Below are 21660 nucleotides of genomic sequence, written 5' to 3'. Positions count from 1 at the left end.
CGGTGTCTTCGAATACTACAGATCCGCTTGGTGCGCTAGGTACTTCGCCTGGTCCGCTTGGTAATTCGATTACTGCAGGTAATGCATTTAAATAGGGAAAAACGAGGTCAAAATGTAAATGCTGCAGGTAACTCGTTTGCACTCGACGCAACTCGTATTTTGTGCAGGTAACCATTTTTGACACGACGAAACTTGTAGTTGCTGCGACGTAACTCGAAAATGCCACAGGTAACTCGTTTGGACTCGACCGAACTCGTAAGCACTGCAGTACTTCGCTAGGAACGTCGCTTACTACAGGTAACTCGTTTTGACTCGACTAAACTCGTAATTAGTGCAGGTAACCGTTTTTAAAAACGACAAAACTTGTAGTTAGTGCGACGTAACTCGAAAATGCTACAGGTAACTCGTTTAGACTCGACTAAACTCATATTTAGTGCAGGTAACCGTTTTTGACACGACGAAACTAGTAGTTAGTGAGATGTAATTTAAAATGCCGCAGGTAACTCGTTTAGACTCGACTAAACTCGTATTTAGTGCAGGTAACCGTTTTTGACACGACGAAACTTGTAGTTGGTGCGACGTAACTCGAAAATGCTACAGGTAACTCGTTTTGACTCGACTAAACTCGTATTTAGTGCAGGTAACCGTTTTTAAAAACGACAAAACTTGTAGTTAGTGCGACGTAACTCGAAAATGCTACAGGTAACTGGTTTAGACTCGACTAAACTCGTATTTGGTGCAGGCAACCGTTTTTGACACGACGAAACTTGTAGTTGGTGCGACGTAACTCGAAAATGCTACAGGTAACTTGTTGAGACTCGACTAAACTCGTATTTAGTGCAGGTAACCTATTTTGACACGACGAAACTTGTAGTTGGTGCGACGTAACTCGAAAATGCTACAGGTAACTTGTTGAGACTCGACTAAACTCGTACTTATTGCAGGTAACTTTTTTTGACACGACGAAACTTGTAGTTGGTGCCACGTAGCTCCAAAATACAGCAGGTAAATCGTTTAATGTGTCGATAACCAATTTATAAATTGCTGCAGGAAACCTGTTTTGGTGCGTTCAAATTTCATGAGGCTATAATTGAACTACTAAAAAATAACAAAATTTATGTTTTGTGGGATCGCATTCTTTTCTTTTGATTTTTCTTTTTCCCTGCTGTTTTCGGTGGCACTTTTGTAAGTAATTGCGGATTGCCTTGTTTTCTATGTTTCATAAAATTAAGAAAATGCTGTTGTTTTTCTTTATCTGTCTTCTGTTCCCATGCGTAAAACTGACATTGAATTACGGTAAATTCCGGTGCAAAATGCGATGGACCCAATCCCACGAATGCTTTTTTGACGTCAGTGTATTGACTTTGGACAATACCATGCAGCATCTCTATAAGCTGTGGCAGTTTTTGTTGTTTCCAGTTAGTTTTTGATTTAATCACGTGGTTCATTGATTCGGCATTGTTATTTGTCCAAATATATCCAACCACCTTTTTCAAATTCCACACCTGATCTTTGAGAACTGGTAAAAAACGATGTTCCACGTAATGCAGAAGCTTAGGCCATTTTTGGCAAAAACTTCTTAAATTCGCTTCATGTCCGAAATAGTCAACCTATTCTTCGCTGTTTACAAGGGGAAAAACAAAGCTTGTAGCTATTTTCGATCATCTGCTGATAATCCAACATTATCGACAGCATACCGCAGCAAGTTCTCTTTCAAATGCTTGCTGCATAGCACCTGCCGACATCCATGGAACGCCTGTAGTGCAGCTTTGTGCATGGCCTGCTCGTCGTCAGAGCCAAAAATCAATTTTTCAAACGTGCCACCCACAACTGCACTTAAATTGGCGAAGAAATCAAAAAAGTGGTGAAATCTGAACGATTGTGCAAAAAAACTGGTCCCAAAAATATGGGATGTTGGCCTGTAGAGGTTTTAATTGCGCTAAGATTTTTGAATGTCATGACTGTCACATGGATTTTACCCAAATTGAATGTTTTGTCTGTACAAAATACCGTTTTACCTGAATGGCAAAACCGTTTAAAGCAGTGGTTCCCAAACTTTTTAATATTTTTTTCTAAACGGTCCCCTTGCCATTATTTCGAGGGCTCGCGGTCGAGGGCAAGCCTAAATGTGTATTTCATAAAAACAAAAGTTGATTGCAGGATTTTAGCCAGTTGTGCAAAATTGCGCATAATAATCATCCAAGGACAGCACGTGACTTCACAAACAGGACAAAAACATTACGATTGTGCGCGAACAATTGCATTTATTATAGCTGTCATTCAATAAAGGCCATTGTTTAGCAATGGAGACAGTCGATTCTCAATTCTACTTTGATTTAAACTTATTTAGTGGCACAAACTGACGCCAAATAAGATTATAGAATTACTTCAATCGCCTCGCGGTACCCTCAAAATTGCCTCACGGACCCCTAAAGGACCGCGGACCCCAGTTTGGGAACCGCTGGTTTAAAGTCACGTACTTGTTCGTCTGTGTAAAGGTGGACACTCACTGGTACATCCTTTCCATGTGTAACCCGTCTTACGAAATTATGGGTTACGGCCATGTTTACCACTTCTATTATTTCTTCAGCGTATTTTTCTATTTTTCCAGGTCTTGGATTGTGTTTGGTCTGGTCAAAATGTTTTTTTCTGTGCAGTTGATTTAGCCCTCTTAGACCCTCCGAGGGGTTATGTCGGTCCTGCATTTGAAAAAACTTTCGTATTTTAATTTGCCTGTTTTTGAGCTATCACATTGGCCTTTGTCGATTGTACCGTCGACCGCAGCTTGCTGTCTGTCTATGTCATCTGATGAAGAATCAGTGGATTTTGGTGGTGATGTCGATGGGGAAGAAATTAAGGGCGGTGACGTCGATGGGGAAGAAATTAAGGGCGGTGACGTCCATGGGGAAGAAATTAAGGGCGGTTTCGTCAACGGGGATGAACCGTGGACTTGTGGCACATCTTCGAGAAATAAATCGTCGCTACTAATTTCGATTGAATCATTTTCCAAATAATCCATTGAGCTTATCGGGGTTGAATGGCGTATGTGGGTAACGTCTCTGCATACGGCAACAAAGTGGTCGGGAACCTAAGTTTTCACAGACCTAGTGCTGATTTTTGTCCACATAATCGAAATAGGTTCGACTGTGAAGAGCTGTGCCGAAATTATTTGATTAAGATTGCCAATGGTTTTGTCCAATGGTCCATTGCACGGAGGGTATATACTATTAATGCCACGCCCAATGACATTGTTTAAAGCAAGAATCGTCCAAGCACTTGAAAACGCTCCATTAACCGCACATTGGATGCATGAATCATTATACGCCGGCGAAACACACATTAGTTGTTTTGCCAACGAATGGAATCATATCAATACAAGTTCGTGCCTTTAGTTCTATTGCGATACTGGAGTTTCCAACCAGGCATATGGAGGCAGCATGGAACAAACAGTTACCGTCGGCGACAGTCTCCACAGGTATCCAAGCATCATCTAAAAGATTATGTTCTGCTATGATATTTTTGGCTTGGTCGTCTAAACGATATTTTAATTCAGCCACTGGAATTTCGCGGTTTTTCTTTATGTATAAATCCTCAATCGCGATAGCCTTCGTGAGAGCATCAAGTCCGTCTTTAGCCGCCTACAAAAGAAATGGATGTGTGAAATTTATGCATTTCGCTAATACCGGTAGCCTACCGCTAAGAATGCAGATTTCTCATAAATACTGACAATGTATGTTATTATTCATTGAATAAAACAATCATTGTGAATATTCTTTCATAAGCTGACGTAATAGACATGCGTAGTTTTTACTCAAGATCGGTTACAAAAGAACGGCATTGAACAACCTTGCCCAAGCGAGCCAGAGAAGCGAAAAAGTCTAATGCGTCTTGCAGCCGAGGTTCTGCAAGAAGAACACAGAAACGGATAGTTTTTGATTTCCTGTATGATTTGAAAACTTGTATCTGACAGGGACAAGCAATCCTGGTTTTCTTATTTACAACTTCTGTAACATTATCTCTATTTAAATTGATTGTGACAAGCTTTTTCTCTCCAATTTTGTTATAGGTGCACATTTTGTGCAAAAAGTCACACCTCGCTAATGCTTATAGTTGTTCTATTACTATCCTAATATATTTTGTAAAGAAAGAATTGTACATCTGTCAGTCATTAAAACTATCTTTAGAGCAAAAAAGTATGCAATCCGTTAGTATCAGCAATACTTAATGTTGGACCTCCTTGTTGGTTACTGTAATCACTATAGTTTACGTCATAATATAAACAAGATTAACTGACAACCACACAATTAACGTAATGAAATAAAACAAAGCAAATATAAGTTTCGTAAAAACACTTACCAAAAAATCTCATAAACTTAATAACTTGAAAAGACAAAGATAATTTTATTGCATCATTCATAAGTTTACTCGTATTCGAAGTGTTTGAGTGTCTTTAAATTACTGCGGACTACACAAAACAATCACAACAATGCTATAAAAATACAAAGAATTTCATGAGTTATTTTGGATATTAATTCTTTAAAACCACTGCTTTTTTTACTTTTTCGTTTTCATAAGTGTCTGGAACACCCAGCAGTTGTCGGTTTTGCTTCAGTCAAAGCTTTTTAAGGATCGTGTTCTTGCAGCATTCTTGAATCTAAAACTAAGAAGGTTTTACGTGTTCGAAACATAGTTACATTTATGATTTTTTCCCTATGATGGTGAATGTCAGTGGTTCTGAACCCATTCTTGTTGGAACCACAATGAACATGAAGTCACAAGCCAGTTTTCGCATCATCTTCTGTATTCTGTAATGTAGGCCAATCAACATTCCACAAATATAATGATTTCATCCTCAGCGGATGAGTATAAATGAAGTGGACAACCAGTGGTTTATCAAATAACCAATATGACAGAAACCACAACCAAATGAAAGAAAACAAATCATCAGGAAAGACATTATCGTTCTTACTGCACAAGAATAAAAATAAATTATTACAAAACAGCATAACAACATTAAACAACACATACCGTTTTGTCTCCCAAAAAACGGTTACCTGCACTAAATACGAGTTCGGTCGAGTCTAAACCAGTTACCTGTCGCATTTTAAGTTACGTCGCACCAACTACAAGTTTCGTCGTGTCAAAAACGGTTGCCCGAACCAAATACGAGTTTAGTCGAGTCTAAACGAGTTACCTGTAGCATTTTCGAGTTACGTCGCACCAACTACATATTTCGTCGTGTCAAAAATGGTTACCTGCACTAAATACGAGTTGCGTCGAGTGCAAACGAGTTACCTGCAGCATTTACATTTTTGCCTCGTTTTTCCCTATTTAGGTAGATACTTTAAGGGTGCATCTAAAATATACAGGATCATATGGTTCACTTGGATCACTTGGATCACTTGGATCGCTTGGATCACTTGGATCACTTGGATCACTTGGATCACTTGGACCACTTGGATCGCTGGGTGCACCTATCTCACTTGGTGCACCTTTAACCGCTTGGTGCACCTTTACATCGATTGGTGCACCTTCACATCGCTTGGTGCACCTTTATATCGCTTGGTGCGCCTTCACATAGCTTGGCGCACTTTTATATCGCTTGGTGGACCATTATATCACTTGGTGCACCATTATATCGCTTGGTGTACCTTTATATCGCTTGGTGCACCTTCACATCGCTTGGTGCACCTTTATATCGCTTGGTGTGCCTTTATATCGCTTGGTGCGCCTTCACATCGCTTGGTGCACCTTTATATCGCTTGGTGTGCCTTTATATCGCTTGGTGCGCCTTCACATCGCTTGGTGCACCTTTATATCGCTTGGTGTGCCTTTATATCGCTTGGTGCGCCTTCACATCGCTTGGTGCACCTTTATATCGCTTGGTGCACGTTTATACCACTTGAAACTTCGTATTACTTGGTACACATTTATATCGAAATAAATAATCACATTCACATGGACCGCTGGCTGCCTTTTTCGTCTAGTACGATTTGCATTTTACGGCACCATTTATATGAACGAATTTTTTTTTGTAAAATAAACCCCCATGCATTTACGATGAGCTGATGCAAACAAATATTAAGTTACGATTTAAAAAACGAAAATTACACGAACACATCTGATTATATGCAAGCATTTTTTCTTTAGTGCTTCATTTTTTTGGTGTGATGTTTTATTTTTCCTATCTTTTTGACCTCGCTTTTTCCCTGCACCCGCCGAGGGCAGAAGTGTAAGAAGGGAATTATCAGTGGACGATTGGTGTTTTTGGGGTGTTTGTTTTGTTTTATTCAGTCTAAATTTTGAAAAATTAAGCAAATATTGAAGCTTCTCCGAATCGGACTTCTTAGACCATTCATTGATCGGAATAGTAAAATGCTCATAGCCTGGCGCCAGATGAAAGGGTCCAAGGTTATAACCATCGCTTTTGTTATTTCTTTATACTGATCTTTCACAACGCCATAGATCTGATCGATAAGTTTGGGGATCTTTTGTTGTTTCCAGCCTGATTTGCATTTGAGGACATGATTAAGGGATTCGCTGTTGTTGTTCGTCCAAATGTTTCCAATCAGTGGTATTTTTCTCCATTGCTTTTCTTTTGCTGTTTCTAAAAATCTTACTAAATATGGCCTAGCCAAAGGTTGATCATTGCATATTTCGAGAATTTCTGCTCATTTAACGTCAAATTCATCCTCAGTGGTGGATTTGATTAGGTCGCCGTACATTTGTAACAAACTGCTGCGACGTTTTTCTTCAGCGCCCACTTTATCGCGAAAGAATCGCGTCACGCCATCCTTTAGATCAGTGGTTCCCAACCGGGGTGCCAATTGAAGTGGTCAAGGGTGCCGCGATATATTGCAATATTGCAGTCCATTATTTATTTTTAACCCGTTAAGGGCGGAATTTATTTATTTCTAACCGAGTTTCAGTGCGTATCAAGTTTCGCGTCTCGCAGTTATTCCCGGCTCCTTGTTTCATACAGTTATTTGAAATACAGAAACCTCAAAAAATTAATCCAGTTTTGCCAGGGTGCCGCAAACTATTTATCTCTTTGATAGGGTGCCGCAAGGTCAAAAAGGTAGGGAACCACTGCTTTAGATGTTCATTGCATAGAACATGATTACAGCCCGTAAAGGCACGAGTTGCTGCTTTATGCATGGCTTTCTCGTCGTCCGAACCAAAAATTAGGTTGTCAAAATCATCATCTAAAACCACACTTAAATTTCCAAAAAAGTCAAAGAACGCTTGATCCAAATGCTTAAATGTCGTAACAGTGACGAAAATGGGACCCAATTTAAACGTGCAACAAGTGATATAAAGGTGCATCTAGTCGTATAAACGTGCACCAAGCGAAAAAAGGTGCACCAAGCGATGTGAAGGCGCACCAAGCTATATAAAGGTGCACCAAGTGATATAATGATATAAAAAACTAGCGGCACTGGAGTCCCGTTCACTTGAGGTCAAATGGGGGTCGACTAAAAGCCTGACTGGCCTGACTGGCCTGACTTTGGCGGCAGTGTTTCACAAAATATTTTTCGGACTGACTAGTTTGAAAAATATGACTACTGTTGATTGGGAAAGGCCTGACTGCGTAAAGCGTCATCAGAGAAGGCCTGACTTTCGTGATTGTCTCTCACGAAAGAGAGACATATCTTTACATATAGTTTTTATGTTTGATATCTTTACATATAATTTTTATGTTTGATCAGTGTATACTAAGAATAACTTTTATGGCATTAATCGGCATTTTATTAAAATAAAATTAATAAAAAATTTGTATTATTTAAAAAAAAAATTTTTAAATTATAATAGGTAAGCACTTTTTTCCAAGGAATGCAGCCTGACTACCATGAATAAAAATGTACGCATTATGACGTCACATACCGTTGTAAACAAACTGGCTCCAGTTTGTGTTCTTGGTTTTAGGTAGGTTAAGTTATATTGTGTACGCTCTCAAAAGGAGTTTGAGGTACTTATTAAACATTAAATGCGTATAAACACTCCCATATAAAAGATTCAATGTTAGGGTTGATTCTGATGAAGTTTTGCTCCTACTCATGAACTTCACTGTCCTGTTTTTTTAATATATATACTCGAACTATTTTATTCAACATCGAATTTTTAACACAGTTGGGAGACCCAGCCATATTGCGACTTAAATGACTAACAAAACGGAACTGTTCTCCCTTTTTAAATGGAAACTTTTTCTGAGAAATGAAGACCACAAAGCTGTGCAAATGCCTTTTTATTTTTGGTATAAACTCCACCCAGAACCTACTACACCATACACAATGTTTTGATCATGCATTAATATCTTAACATAAAACACAGTTTACTGGCTAGTTTGAAGCAAACATGTTTGCGATTTTCTTAAAAAAGCATTTAATCATACAATTGTAATTACAGAAGCCATATTTTTGTTTTAAACAAAAAAATCCATGTTTCACATTCTCTTTCACATTTCTGTTTTGTAACATTTTACTGTTTGTGCCAGTGCATTGCAAAAGGCTGTTTTATTCATAAATTAAACACACATAAAATATGAGTCCTTTAGTTATATGGAGTACAAGCCTGTGACTGTCATTAAAAAGGCAAATTAGGTAATCATATTGATTTTGAAATTGTATTGTAAATGAATCAATAAACAAATATCAGTTTTTCAAAAACTTCAGAAAGAAAATAAGGAATATTCATTTTTATTACAATATTAAACTGAAAGTATACAATTTGATTGAAATAGGTACAGTAAAATTTGACCGTAGTGAGAAGGTTTTTACCAACAAAAATACCAAAAACACATTTGCTGAAAGATGTGGCAGGTTTGTCAATTAGAACAAAAACCTCAAGTTATTGGTATATTTAGCTCCTGATGTTAATTAAACCTTAACTGAGTCTTCCTCACAAAATGTAAAAATAACCCAATAGTACAAAGAAAAAAATCTGCACTCAGCATGCATAAAAACAGCTTCCATTATATAAACTATCTTCAAATGTCATTTGTGGTAAATATCATGCAAGAAAAAAAAAATGTTTGTACTACTGTATTCGACAACCAAGTTCTAATTGGTTGGAGAAATGATTAATTTATCAATGGGTAATAACCAACACCCAGACAATATGTAATCTTTATTCTGACTGCCTGTAGAATGTAGACCAGTGGTTCTTGACCTTTTTTTCTTTTTTTTGCACCCCCCTGGGTTTCTTAATTATATAGAATAGATCTAACCAACCTTAATGATTCAGCATCCCCGCACCCCCTAGGAACAGTTCTCACACCCCTTGGGGGTACGAGAACCCTTGGTTAAGAACCCCTGATGTAGACATTGCTAAAGAAATACTAAACCTTTTCAACAAAAATAAAACTACCATGGCAACAGATTTACATATCTGCAGCTCCAGTTTCGTGACGTTTCATGACGTTTTCAGTTGTGCGCATGCGCACTTGGAAAAGCTACATGCCGGGCGAAATAGGCGAGAGGGGGCTGTGGCTCGCGCAGCCCCTCCCGTGACGTAGCGCTAGTTGTGTTGTCTGCTTCGCGTCAGTGAGCTCCAAAGCCAAACCCGTGTACTGTGTTTTTAAGTTCGACAGTGAGTGCAGTTAAATAATTATTTTGTTATCATTAAATTTATTGTTTGACTGTTAGTCGTGACTTTTTAAGATGACTGTAAGTGGGTTTCAGTTTTTACAGTTATCATTTCATTAAATAAGTGCATCTAACACCTTGAAAAAGAAAAAAGGTCATCTAACACCTTTAAAAGTCACAATTAACCTTTATAATAAATAACTGAATCAAAAAGATTTATGAAAGTATGGGAAAAAACATCTGCTACTCCAATGTCATGCAGGAGTAAGCAACAACAAGAAATACTCAGTTTTTGTTCCTAATGCTACCAAAGAAACATTAAATTTGTGACTGTGAAGTTAAATGCCTCACTGAAATTCAGGCAATATCAAATGCAGAACAAACAACTGCAAGCAACAGGAATTTTGAAATGAAGACAAAAAAAAGAGTGAAGACAATTTAAAGTGTGGATTTCTTAACACACCATGTGGACAGTATTTGCAACCAAGTGCAATCATGTGTATTGATATAATGGACATGTACTGTTTGTCTAAACAGTAGCTGCTAAATTGCTTCACAGGAAGTGTTTCTTAAGAATGAACATTCTACAGACAAGATAGTAGTGACCACCAAGGACATCCTATTGTTGACAAAGAAATACTAGTTACTCAAATGAAAATGTTTCTGTAGATCTAATGTTCATGATTACTTTGAAATTAATTAATCTAGAGATGATGTTTTGACAAGTTAAATTACTAGGATGAAAAATCCTTTTTCCTGTTTCCATGATTCCTTCAAAGGCAAAACAGTTCTTTTTAACACTGAAAAAGATGCCATTTTTTCTGAGGAACACCAATATTTCCAAAAGACTTGCACTTGCAGTGCTAGAACTAGAATACTAAATAGAAAAACAGTTTCTTAGTTATCATTTGGGATTAAGGAAGAAGCTATCAATTATCATGCCCAAACTATAACTTCATGATTCATTTTGGTTGGAAAAACGAAGCACAATATTTAATAATATGGTTTAAATTTAAGTGAGAGTGTTGTAAATTTTAAAGCTTGAAGGCGTTTTGCACTTAAAAAAGGAATTATAAGCTATTTGTCAGCAAGCAGCAATTATAGCAGTCAAGAAACTAAAATACAATTAATAGTCTGTACACAAAAATTTTAAGAAAGATGTTTAAACGAACACTTCGACATTTTTCGACTTATTTGTATCTTTTTTTTCTATATTCCTGTTGTGTTTTACCGTATTTACAACCGCTTCGTTTCGAAGCTGTGTCACGTGTGTTTTTGTTTTTCACATTATTACTGAACGTTATTGTGTTTGGCCCGTCGCTGTGCAAGTAAACAAAATACACAAATGATGCCGTCTGCTGTTTACACTCGTGTACATTATTGCGTAACAAAAATTACGTCACAATGGAGTTGCTAATTAAGATTTGTATTACTTGTTTTTCTACACCAGAGGCGTGCAACTATAAAGCAACACATACATTTTTAAACAGCTTATTGAATAGCAAAGCGCATGAACACAGTCAAGTTACTCTTTGAGTACTTTTTAATCAATAGGATATCTGCTAACCTTTTCGTTAAATAAATGTCAATATTTTTACTGCACCTATAAATCATATTACTGAATTGTTGCTAGAAAGGCAGTTCTGTCATAATGCCAGGGTTGGGTAACGAGTCCCATCTATCGAGTCTCAAGTCAAGTCAAGTCAGTAGGGTTTCGAGTCCCAAGTCAAGTCGAGTCACAAGGGGTTCGAGTCTCAAGTCGAGTCGAGTCATTAGCGGTTCGAGTTTCAAGTCAAGTCATTAGCGGTTCGAGTCAAGGCAAGTCCCAAAATGTTTTTGCAAGGAAAGGTTCAAGGTTTAGATAGTTAATCTATTTGAATGGTTCATCTCGACTTTTTTACCTTAACAACGGACACCGCTTCATCACAGTGAACATATCTCATCAACGTCCCTTTCTTAAAGTAAGGTCAACTTTAACGCAACACGTTAATTTACACTCATTAAACAGCGTGGAAAAGAACGTCAATCTGTTCAAAGAAGTTTTGTTTTTCAAAACCAAAAATTCATATTTTACTGCATGCGCTAGAGCGTTTGTTCAGTAATATAAGCGCTCATAATAGCGAATACTTGGCCGTGACATGTACTGCATTCGATTACCTTAACCCAAGCAATAAGTACAACGATTATAATGTCAGCGAAAGAAAGTTTGTGCATGCAGCAGCTACTTCGTTACGTTAAAATTAATCAAAAATAATTTTTCATAGCACAGTAAATTGCTGCTGTTGTTTGGTTGAAGCCAACTGAACAGATTATATTTATTGTAAGAATTTTCCGTTTTGTTGGTGAAATAACGAGTCCGAGTCCGAGTCGAGTCTCTACTGAGACGAGTCCAAGTCAAGTCGAGTCTTTTTACAACTGAGACTCGAGTCAAGTCAAGCCTTTTAAAAAGGTGACTCGAGTCTCCCCATCACTGCATAATGCACACTATGATGTAACAATGGGAATATGTCGTCACAGTGTATAAAACCTTATCACGGTGTGACGTTGTACAAAGTCAAAAATACCGGTGATTGTGTACAAATAGCAACATTCCATGCTCTAACCGTAAAAAGTATACATAATTAATAGAGTACTTTGTAGTCTGCGTGGGCCACGAAAATAGGTGCCGCGGGCCGGACACTGGCCCGCGGGCCGTATGTTGCACGCCCCTGTTCTACACAAAACAAATGGCTAGAAAACTAGAAATGTAGCTTTTCAATATACTGCCCACTTATATATGTTCAGTAAAGGCTAAAATTTGTGGGGGTGCTGCTCAAAATTTTAGCCATTATTGAACATATATAACTTGGCAATACTGTATATAGAAAACCTACATTTATACTTTTCTAGCCATTGTTTTGTGTAGAAAAACAAGTAATACAAATCTTAATTAGAAACTCCATTGTGACGTAATTTTTGTTACGCAATAATGTACACGAGTGTAAATAGCAGACGGCATCATTTGTGTATTTTGTTTACTTGCACAGCGACGGCTAAACTGTTTAGCCTAAACACCATAACATGCAGTAATAATGTGGAACAAAAACACACTTGACACAGACTCGAAACTAAGCGGTTGTAAATACGGTAAAACACAACAAGAATATAGAAAAAAAGTAATGATTCGAAAAAGGTCGAAGTATTTCAGTTCGACAACATTTAAAAAAATGGTCATGTTTCATTTAAGTAACCTTATGGTCACAGTCAGCGTTTTCAACATATTATATGACACTTCACAGATTATAATTGTCACACAAAAAACTAGCCATACAGCTGTTTATTGGTATCATAACTGACAAATTTAACAACCACTTTACATTTGTGTCAGAACTTGTTTATTTTAAAAAAATTTTTTGAATCTTTGTGTACAGACTATTATTTGTCTTTCAGATTTTTAACTGCTATAATTGCTGCTTTATTTGCTGGCAAATAGCTTATAATTGCTTTTTTAAGTGCAAAACTCCTTCAAGCTTTAAAATTTACAACACTCTCACTTAAATTTAAACCATATTATTAAACCTTGTGCTTCCTTTTTACAACCAAAATGAATCATAAAGTTATAGTTTGGGCATGATAATTGATATTCCAAATGACAACTGAGAAACTGTTTTTCGATTTAGTAGTACTAGCACTGCAAGTGCAAGTCTTTTGGAAATAATGGTGTTCCTAACAAAGGTTTGCATCCAAACTGTTTTGCCTTTGCCTTCAAAGGACTCATGGAAACAGCAAAAAGGATTTTTCATCCTAGTAATTTCACTTGTCAAAACATCATCTAGATTATTTTCAAAGTAATCATGAACATCAGATCTACAGAAACATTTTCATTTCAGTAACTAGTATTCCTTTGTCAACAATAGGATGTCCTTGGTGGTCACTACTATCTTGTCTGTAGAATGTTCATTCTTAAGAAACACTTCCTGTGAAGCAATTTAGCAGCTACTATTTAGACAAACAGTACATGTCCATTATATCAATACTCATCTTTTTCATCATGTCCACGTAAGGGAGTTTCAAAGTTTCCACAGAACAAAATGCAGTCTATTATTTTGGACAAAATTTCACGATTTTTTCCACTTTTTTGTTGTGTTCAATAATTGAAAGTCTATATACGCCTCACTAAGTTTTTCCTTAATATTTATAGTTCCCAAAAGTGAAAGTGAAACATCATTGTCCACATGCTTCTTTGACTTCTCATGTTTTTCTGCTTTCTCACCTATTGATAACTTGATAACTGCGAAATCTTAAGTTGCTGAAGCTCACTTACAGTCACCGAATTAGAATCTCGAAAAGCCATGATTAACCTTTCAATCAAAAACTGTATAAATGATTAAAAAAGAATAACTGTCGTACTGTACTCATTGTCGAACCTGATGGTACACGTGATTTGCTTTGGCACACAATAAACGCGGAACAGACAACTACTTCCGGGTGCCCAGGTCACACGCTACGTGATTGGTGGAGCTGCGCGAGCCGCAGCACCCTGGCTCCTATTTCGCCCAGCATGTAGCTTTTCAAAGTGCGCATGCGCAGAACCGCAAAACGTCATGAAACGTCAGGAAGGAAACGTCAGAAAACTGGAGCTGCAGTTCCAGCATAGATATACATTAGTGTTTCCAAAAAAAAATTTTTTTAATGAAAAAAAAGATGATTAGGGCGGAAATTATGCTTATTATATATTGCTAAGGAATAAAAAATAAAAATAATGAAAGTTATTTGTAATATTATGGTAGGTGTATTGAGTAAAAATATCTAGGGCCCCTGCGTTTCCTAGCACGAGCCGCCCCTGCGTTTCGCAACAACAACAAAACCTCAGATTCAGTTAAATGATGGGTCACTCCAGTACATTTTACAGGTTTAATCTCTGACATCGTTTGTTGACAATTTTCAGAAAAGATAATAAATTATTTACTTGTGGCAATGTAATCTATAGTAAAGTGAAACGACGTTAAAACAAAAACTATATAGAGAATATACAAAATGTTCAAAAACTATGGAAAATGCTTCAGCTACTGTTACCTAACTTCAATTTCAATTAATTCAACCGTATCTTCCATTGTTGTGTCCATGTGCATTGTCTTTGCTTTGAAACAGTCTATTATAAAACAACAATACTCATTGTCTGTATATTTCTAGGTCGTACCGAACCACAAAACCGTTGCTTTGCTTTTTTCTCTGTATTGGAGTTTTTTTAGCATATAAACGTTGCGAAAAATTTGTCATGGATGGTATCACATCATTGTATTAAATTGAAATTTCTTTTCAACCCTTCGGTCCCTACTCCCCACCGACTGCCGATGCGTCACACCAGTGGTCTTCAACCTGTGGGTCGCGACCCCAAGTGGGGTCACGCTGAATGCTAATATTTTAAGTCTACTTGATAAATAAGTAACTTCAGTTTCGGCATTACTTGAAACATTTTTCTCCCCATCGAAAAAAATGAAAAATGCTAGAAAAAAAATCTGCAATTAGCAATACCAGAATGGAAAATTGGAATAGAATTTTAGGTGCCGGACATAGCAGATTCTTTTTCACCAATTTCTAAGCAATTTTGCAACCTGTGCTTTAGTATCTGTTTTTTAAGTCTTGGAAAACAGTCAAAAAAGTAACTGCACTGTAAATCGCGATCTGACCCAGAGGGTGGAATTTGCACACCCCTTGTGCCACGAAATTTTACCTGGTGGACATGTTCATCCTGGCCTAACGTACCATGGCGTACTCCATGGTTACATTAGCACACAGCGAATTGCTGGCTTGATACATTTATTTGCACATGTAAAATACGGCGAAGAAACATGAAAAAACAATGCATGGAAATGTTAGGTAACAAAAAGCAATGATCGATACAAAAAGCGAATTACCAAGATTTAGATATATGAGATAAAAGCAGTTGCGCGCACGAAGCGGGAAGTGTATGTCAAACATCCATAAAAAATGATGTCAGAAAGAACATCATCGGTGCAGCAGAAGCTTTGGCATTTTTAGAAATAGATAAGTCGCCAAAGTAGATGGGCTCTTCCTTCATGCAGTGTCTTCCTACAAGCATTAATACACATAAAAATATTGATTGCCACACAGTAAGTAAGTTTGAATAGGAATGCGAGTGGGCAGTCATTTGAAACTAACTGCTCGGCATGACTGAGCTTCTTCCTGCCCTTTGTCAAGTGATCAAAGCCCGCGGCCGAATGCGAGCTTTAGTGCTGCACAATAGTTTCCTCCCTTGGGACCAAAGCCGGTTAACATAAATTTTAGTACCAATTTCAAACATGGTGCTCGATGCAACATCACACGTTTTTCGATGTATATATCACACGATTGCCAAACAAATTGCATTGAAAATACAGACAACAAAACATACCTGGTCAGAAAGTTGGCTGATAATTGGTCGTGACCATGTCCATTGCTGTTGAAATCATTTTGCACATCACAGTCACCAGCTCATCTCACATCTGAAAGAAAATGAAAACAATAAACAACAGCAACAACAAGTTTTAGGCCACAAATTTAAAAAATCGTAAATATTAAATTTCACCTTACATACCTTTTGGGTAAAAAGCTGAAGAAAGCCCGAATTCTTGAACGATGCCTAATTTACAGTGTGTGTGTGTGTGTTTGGAGTTCGGTGGAATACTTCGCTTTAATCAATTACAAATTTTAATTACGCGGCACTTCTTCCATCACCCGCAAAAAATGTACTTCACTTTGTAACCTTGAAGGAAAACACAGATAAGTAAGGGGTTGCATTTGATGTTTAGTCCATTATAGGGGTGGTGTCATGCCTTATTGCCTACGCAATTGTGTGGGGTCAAAATCAACATCGGCGAGACCATAGTACGAAACGAGTCCTGCAAATATAATAGCAAATAAATGCAAAATGAAACATCACCCAAGTCAGGCCTTCTATATTGCAGTCAGGCCTTCTCTAACCGACAATCACTGAAGTCAGGCCTTTTATATTGCAGTCAGGCCCTTCCCAATCGACAATCAACCAAGTCAGGCTTTCTATACTGCAGTCAGGCCTTTCCCAATCGACAATCACCCAAGTCAGGCCCTTTCTGATGACGCTTTACGCAGTCAGACCTTTCCCAATCGACAATCACCCAAGTCAGGCCTTCTATATTGCAGTCAGGCCTTCTCTAACCGACAATCACCCAAGTCAGGCTTTCTATATTGCAGTCAGGCCTTTCCCAATCGACAATCACGAAAGTCAGGCCTTCTCTGATGACGCTTTACGCAGTCAGGCTTTTTCCAATCGACAATCACCCAAGTCAGGCTTTCTATATTGCAGACAGGCCATTCCCAATCGACAATCACCCAAGTCGGGTTTTTAATATTGCAGTCCGGCCTTTCCTAATCGACAATCACGAAAGTCAGGCCTGTACTGATGACATTTTACGCAGTCAGGCCTTTTCCAATCGACAATCACGAAAGTCAGGCACTTTCTGATGACGCTTTACGCAGTCAGGCCTTTCCCAATCGACAATCACCCAAGTCAGGCTTTCTATATTGCAGTCAGGCCTTTCACAATCGACAATCACAAAAGTCAGGCCTTTACTGATGACGTTTTACTCAGTCAGGCCTTTCCCAATCGACAATCACGAAAGTCAGGCCTTCTCTGATGACGCTTGACGCAGTCAGGCGTTTTACAATCGCCCAAGTCAGGCCTTCTCTAAACGACAATCACCCAAGACAGGCCTTCTATATTGCAGTCAGGCCTTTTATATTGCAGTCAGGCCCTTCCCAATCGACAATCAACCAAGTCAGGCTTTCTATACTGCAGTCAGGCCTTTCCCAATCGACAATCACCCAAGTCAGGCCCTTTCTGATGACGCTTTACGCAGTCAGGCCTTTCCCAATCGACAATCACCCAAGTCAGGCCTTCTATATTGCAGTCAGGCCTTCTCTAACCGACAATCACCCAAGTCAGGCCTTTTATATTGCAGTCAGGCCCTTCCCAATCGACAATCACCCAAGTCAGGCTTTCTATATTGCAGTCAGGCTTTTCCCAATCGACAGTCACGAAAGTCAGGCCTTTCTGATGACGCTTTACGCAGTCAGGTCTTTCCCAATCGACAATCACCCAAGTCAGGCCTTCTATATTGCAGTCAGGCCTTCTCTAACCGACAATCACCCAAGTCAGGCTTTCTATATTGCAGTCAGGCCTTTCCCAATCGACAATCACGAAAGTCAGGCCTTCTCTGATGACGCTTTACGCAGTCAGGCTTTTTCCAATCGACAATCACCCAAGTCAGGCTTTCTATATTGCAGACAGGCCATTCCCAATCGACAATCACCCAAATCGGGTTTTTAATATTGCAGTCCGGCCTTTCCTAATCGACAATCACGAAAGTCAGGCCTGTACTGATGACATTTTACGCAGTCAGGCCTTTTCCAATCGACAATCACGAAAGTCAGGCACTTTCTGATGACGCTTTACGCAGTCAGGCCTTTCCCAATCGACAATCACCCAAGTCAGGCTTTCTATATTGCAGTCAGGCCTTTCACAATCGACAATCACAAAAGTCAGGCCTTTACTGATGACGTTTTACTCAGTCAGGCCTTTCCCAATCGACAATCACGAAAGTCAGGCCTTCTCTGATGACGCTTGACGCAGTCAGGCGTTTTACAATCGCCCAAGTCAGGCCTTCTCTAAACGACAATCACCCAAGTCAGGCCTTCTATATTGCAGTCAGGCCTTCTATATTGCAGTCAGGCCTTTCCCAATCGACAATCACCCAAGTCAGGCCTTTTATATTGCAGTCAGGCCCTTCTCTAACCGACAATCACTGAAGTCAGGCCTTTTATATTGCAGTCAGGCCCTTCCCAATCGACAATCAACCAAGTCAGGCTTTCTATACTGCAGTCAGGCCTTTCCCAATCGACAATCACCCAAGTCAGGCCCTTTCTGATGACGCTTTACGCAGTCAGGCCTTTCCCAATCGACAATCACCCAAGTCAGGCCTTCTATATTGCAGTTAGGCCTTCTCTAACCGACAATCAACCAAGTCAGGCCTTTTATATTGCAGTCAGGCCCTTCCCAATCGACAATCACCCAAGTCAGGCTTTCTATATTGCAGTCAGGCTTTTCCCAATCGACAGTCACGAAAGTCAGGCCTTTCTGATGACGCTTTACGCAGTCAGGTCTTTCCCAATCGACAATCACCCAAGTCAGGCCTTCTATATTGCAGTCAGGCCTTCTCTAACCGACAATCACCCAAGTCAGGCCTTTTATATTGCAGTCAGGCCTTTTCCAATCGACAATCACCCAAGTCAGGTTTTTAATATTGCAGTCAGGCCTTTCCCAATCGACAATCACCCAAGTCAGGTTTTTAATATTGCAGTTAGGCCTTTCCCAATCGACAATCACCTAAGTCAGGCCTTCTCTGATGACGTTCTGCGGAGTCAGGCCTTTCACAAGCGACAATCACGAAAGTCAGGCCTTCTCTGGTGACGTTTTACGCAGTCAGGCCTTTCCCAATCGACAATCACGAAAGTCAGGCCTTCTCTGATGACGTTTTACGCAGTCAGGCCTTTTCCAATTGACAATCACCCAAGTCAGGCTTTCTATATTGCAGACAGACCATTCCCAATCGACAATCACCCAAATCGGGTTTTTAATATTGCAGTCAGGCCTTTTCCAATCGACAATCACCCAAGTTAGGCTTTCTATATTGCAGACAGGCCTTTCCCAATCGACAATCACCCAAATCCGGTTTTTAATATTGCAGTCAGGCCTTTCCCAATCGATAATCACCCTAATCAGGCCTTCTCTGATGACGCTTTACGCAGTCAGGCCTTTTCCAATCAACAGTAGTCATACTTTTCAAACAAGTCAGTCCAAAAAATATTTTGTGAAACACTGCCGCCAAAGTCAGGCCAGTCAGGCCAGTCAGGCCAGTCAGGCCAGTCAGGCCAGTCAGGCCAGTCAGGCCAGTCAGGCCAGTCAGGCCAGTCAGGCCAGTCAGGCCAGTCAGGCTTTTAGTCAAACCCGGTCAAATGTCGAATAGTTTGTAATAATTTAATTTTTTATCTTTTTTTTTCTGCACACTCGTAGAAATGCCGGCGGTTAGGGCTATTCGGGTCACCAAGAAGGACATGTCTAAAATACGGGAATACAGGACGACGGAAATGGAGGTCTAAAAGACGGGAGAGACGGGGTTACGGGAAAAGTGCCAAACTAAAAGACGGGAGAGGCGGGACTACGGAAAATCGCATATTCAAGTAGAATGAAAGACGGGACTGGGTGAAAGTTCACAGACCGTGCTTATAGCATAAGACGGGACTACGGAAAAGCATTTGTTCGACATGACTAAAAGACGGGACTCGGTGAAAGTTCACATATAGTTCTTATAGCGCCAGACGGGACTACGGAAAAGCAATTGTTCGACATGACTAAAAGACGGGACTGGGTGAAAGTTCACTTATAGTTCTTATAGCGCCAGACGGGACTACGGAAAAGCATTTGTTAGACATGACTAAAAGACGGGCTGGGTGAAAGTTCACACGCAGTTCTTATAGCGTTAGACAGGACTACGGAAAAGCGTTTGTTAGACATGACTAAAAGACGGGACTGGGTGAAAGTTCACAGACCGTGTTTATAGCGTTAGACGGGACTACGGAAAAGAGTTTGTTTGACATGACTAAAATACGGGACTGGGTGAAAGTTCACATATAGTTCCTATACCGTTAGACGGGACTACGGAAAAGCATTTGTTAGACATGACTAAAATACGGGACTGGGTAAAAGTTCACACGCAGTTCTTATAGCGTTAGATGGGACTACGGAAAAGCGTTTGTTCGACATGACTAAAAGACGGGACTCGGTGAAAGTTCACATATAGTTCTTATAGCGCCAGACGGGACTACGGAAAAGCAATTGTTCGACATGACTAAAAGACGGGACTGGGTGAAAGTTCACATATAGTTCTTATAGCGCCAGACGGGACTACGGAAAAGCATTTGTTAGGCATGACTAAAAGACGGGACTAGGTGAAAGTTCACACACAGTTCTTATAGCGTTAGACGGGACTACGGAAAAGCGTTTATTAAACATGACTAAAAGACGGGACTGGGTGAAAGTTCACATATAGTTCCTACAGCGTTAGACGGGACTGGATGATTATGAGGATTGCTCTTAAATTCTTAGCAGCACATGTACCTTATCTTTTGTGGTTACTGTGACCGGTACCTGAAAGAAGACTTGATAAAAACACAACTGCAGCTTGATGGCCGAACAGCGACAACAAATGCCAGCGAAAGTTTAAGTCAGAAAATAAATTTGCTTCCCTCATATACGCTTGAAAATATGACTGACGAAACATGAAGTTCAACTAATGAATGAGTCCAAAACTTTAACTAAAGTTTGCAGAGCTAGTGTAGCCTAAAAACATGAGCAGTACCGTCTTACGCAAACAGGAATAGCGCGACTGTGTGTTAAGAGAGTTTCCTAAACTGTTTTTCCATAATAAACAACATTCCCCTCGCCAAAACTGTGACATAAAAGATCGTAACTGGCTTAGGTTTATTGCCAGCGATGCGACTGTTAAAAACGTTATAATAAAAAGTCTAAAGATTAACGTTTATAACCAGCTGAGAATGTGGAAAAGTTGTAATTGCCCAATATTTCCGTTCTCGAATGAATGCTTTTCGGACCTTTTTGAAACAAACGACCAACCCAACCTGTGGGCCAAATACGAGGAAGGGCATTGCCAAGAAGGTAAAACTCGAGAAAAACAGATATTTTGCAACACCTGCTTACCTGACCAAAAAAAACGTGTTCTGGTACTTAACTTTTCATGCGGACACATCAGAAATAAAAATTGAATACTTTTTGGTTTTGTTTCGTGCTTCTTTCTCTTTTGCATTGTTTACAACTAGTGATGGACCGAACCCAAGTTCGGGCCGAAACCTTTTGCGGCAGAACTGTTTCGGCCAACCGAAACTTGGTGCATCACTATTTACAACCTTCGAAGATACAACCAGCATTAATAGCAGAGTGCAGCGCAAGACATTGAAATGCTGTAATAAGTTTAAACTACAA

General features: G+C 39.2%; 1 long non-coding RNA gene across 1 annotated transcript; it reads right to left on the bottom strand.

Moving 5' to 3' along the window:
• Positions 1 to 15336: 15336 nt before the first annotated feature.
• LOC145214486 (uncharacterized) lies at positions 15337 to 16929 on the bottom strand. Its single transcript, XR_013857057.1, has 3 exons — positions 16162 to 16929; positions 15979 to 16069; positions 15337 to 15656 (listed from the first exon to the last, which is right to left on the bottom strand). It is a non-coding gene; the product is annotated as an uncharacterized LOC145214486 (long non-coding RNA).
• Positions 16930 to 21660: the final 4731 nt, after the last annotated feature.

Source organism: Phallusia mammillata, chromosome 2 (assembly GCF_965637545.1).
Source record: "Phallusia mammillata chromosome 2, kaPhaMamm4.hap1.1, whole genome shotgun sequence".
In the NCBI taxonomy this organism is placed as follows: Eukaryota; Metazoa; Chordata; class Ascidiacea; order Phlebobranchia; family Ascidiidae; genus Phallusia; species Phallusia mammillata.
The sequence above is the reverse complement of the archived record's forward strand: the minus strand, read 5'-3'. Positions and strand labels throughout refer to the sequence as shown.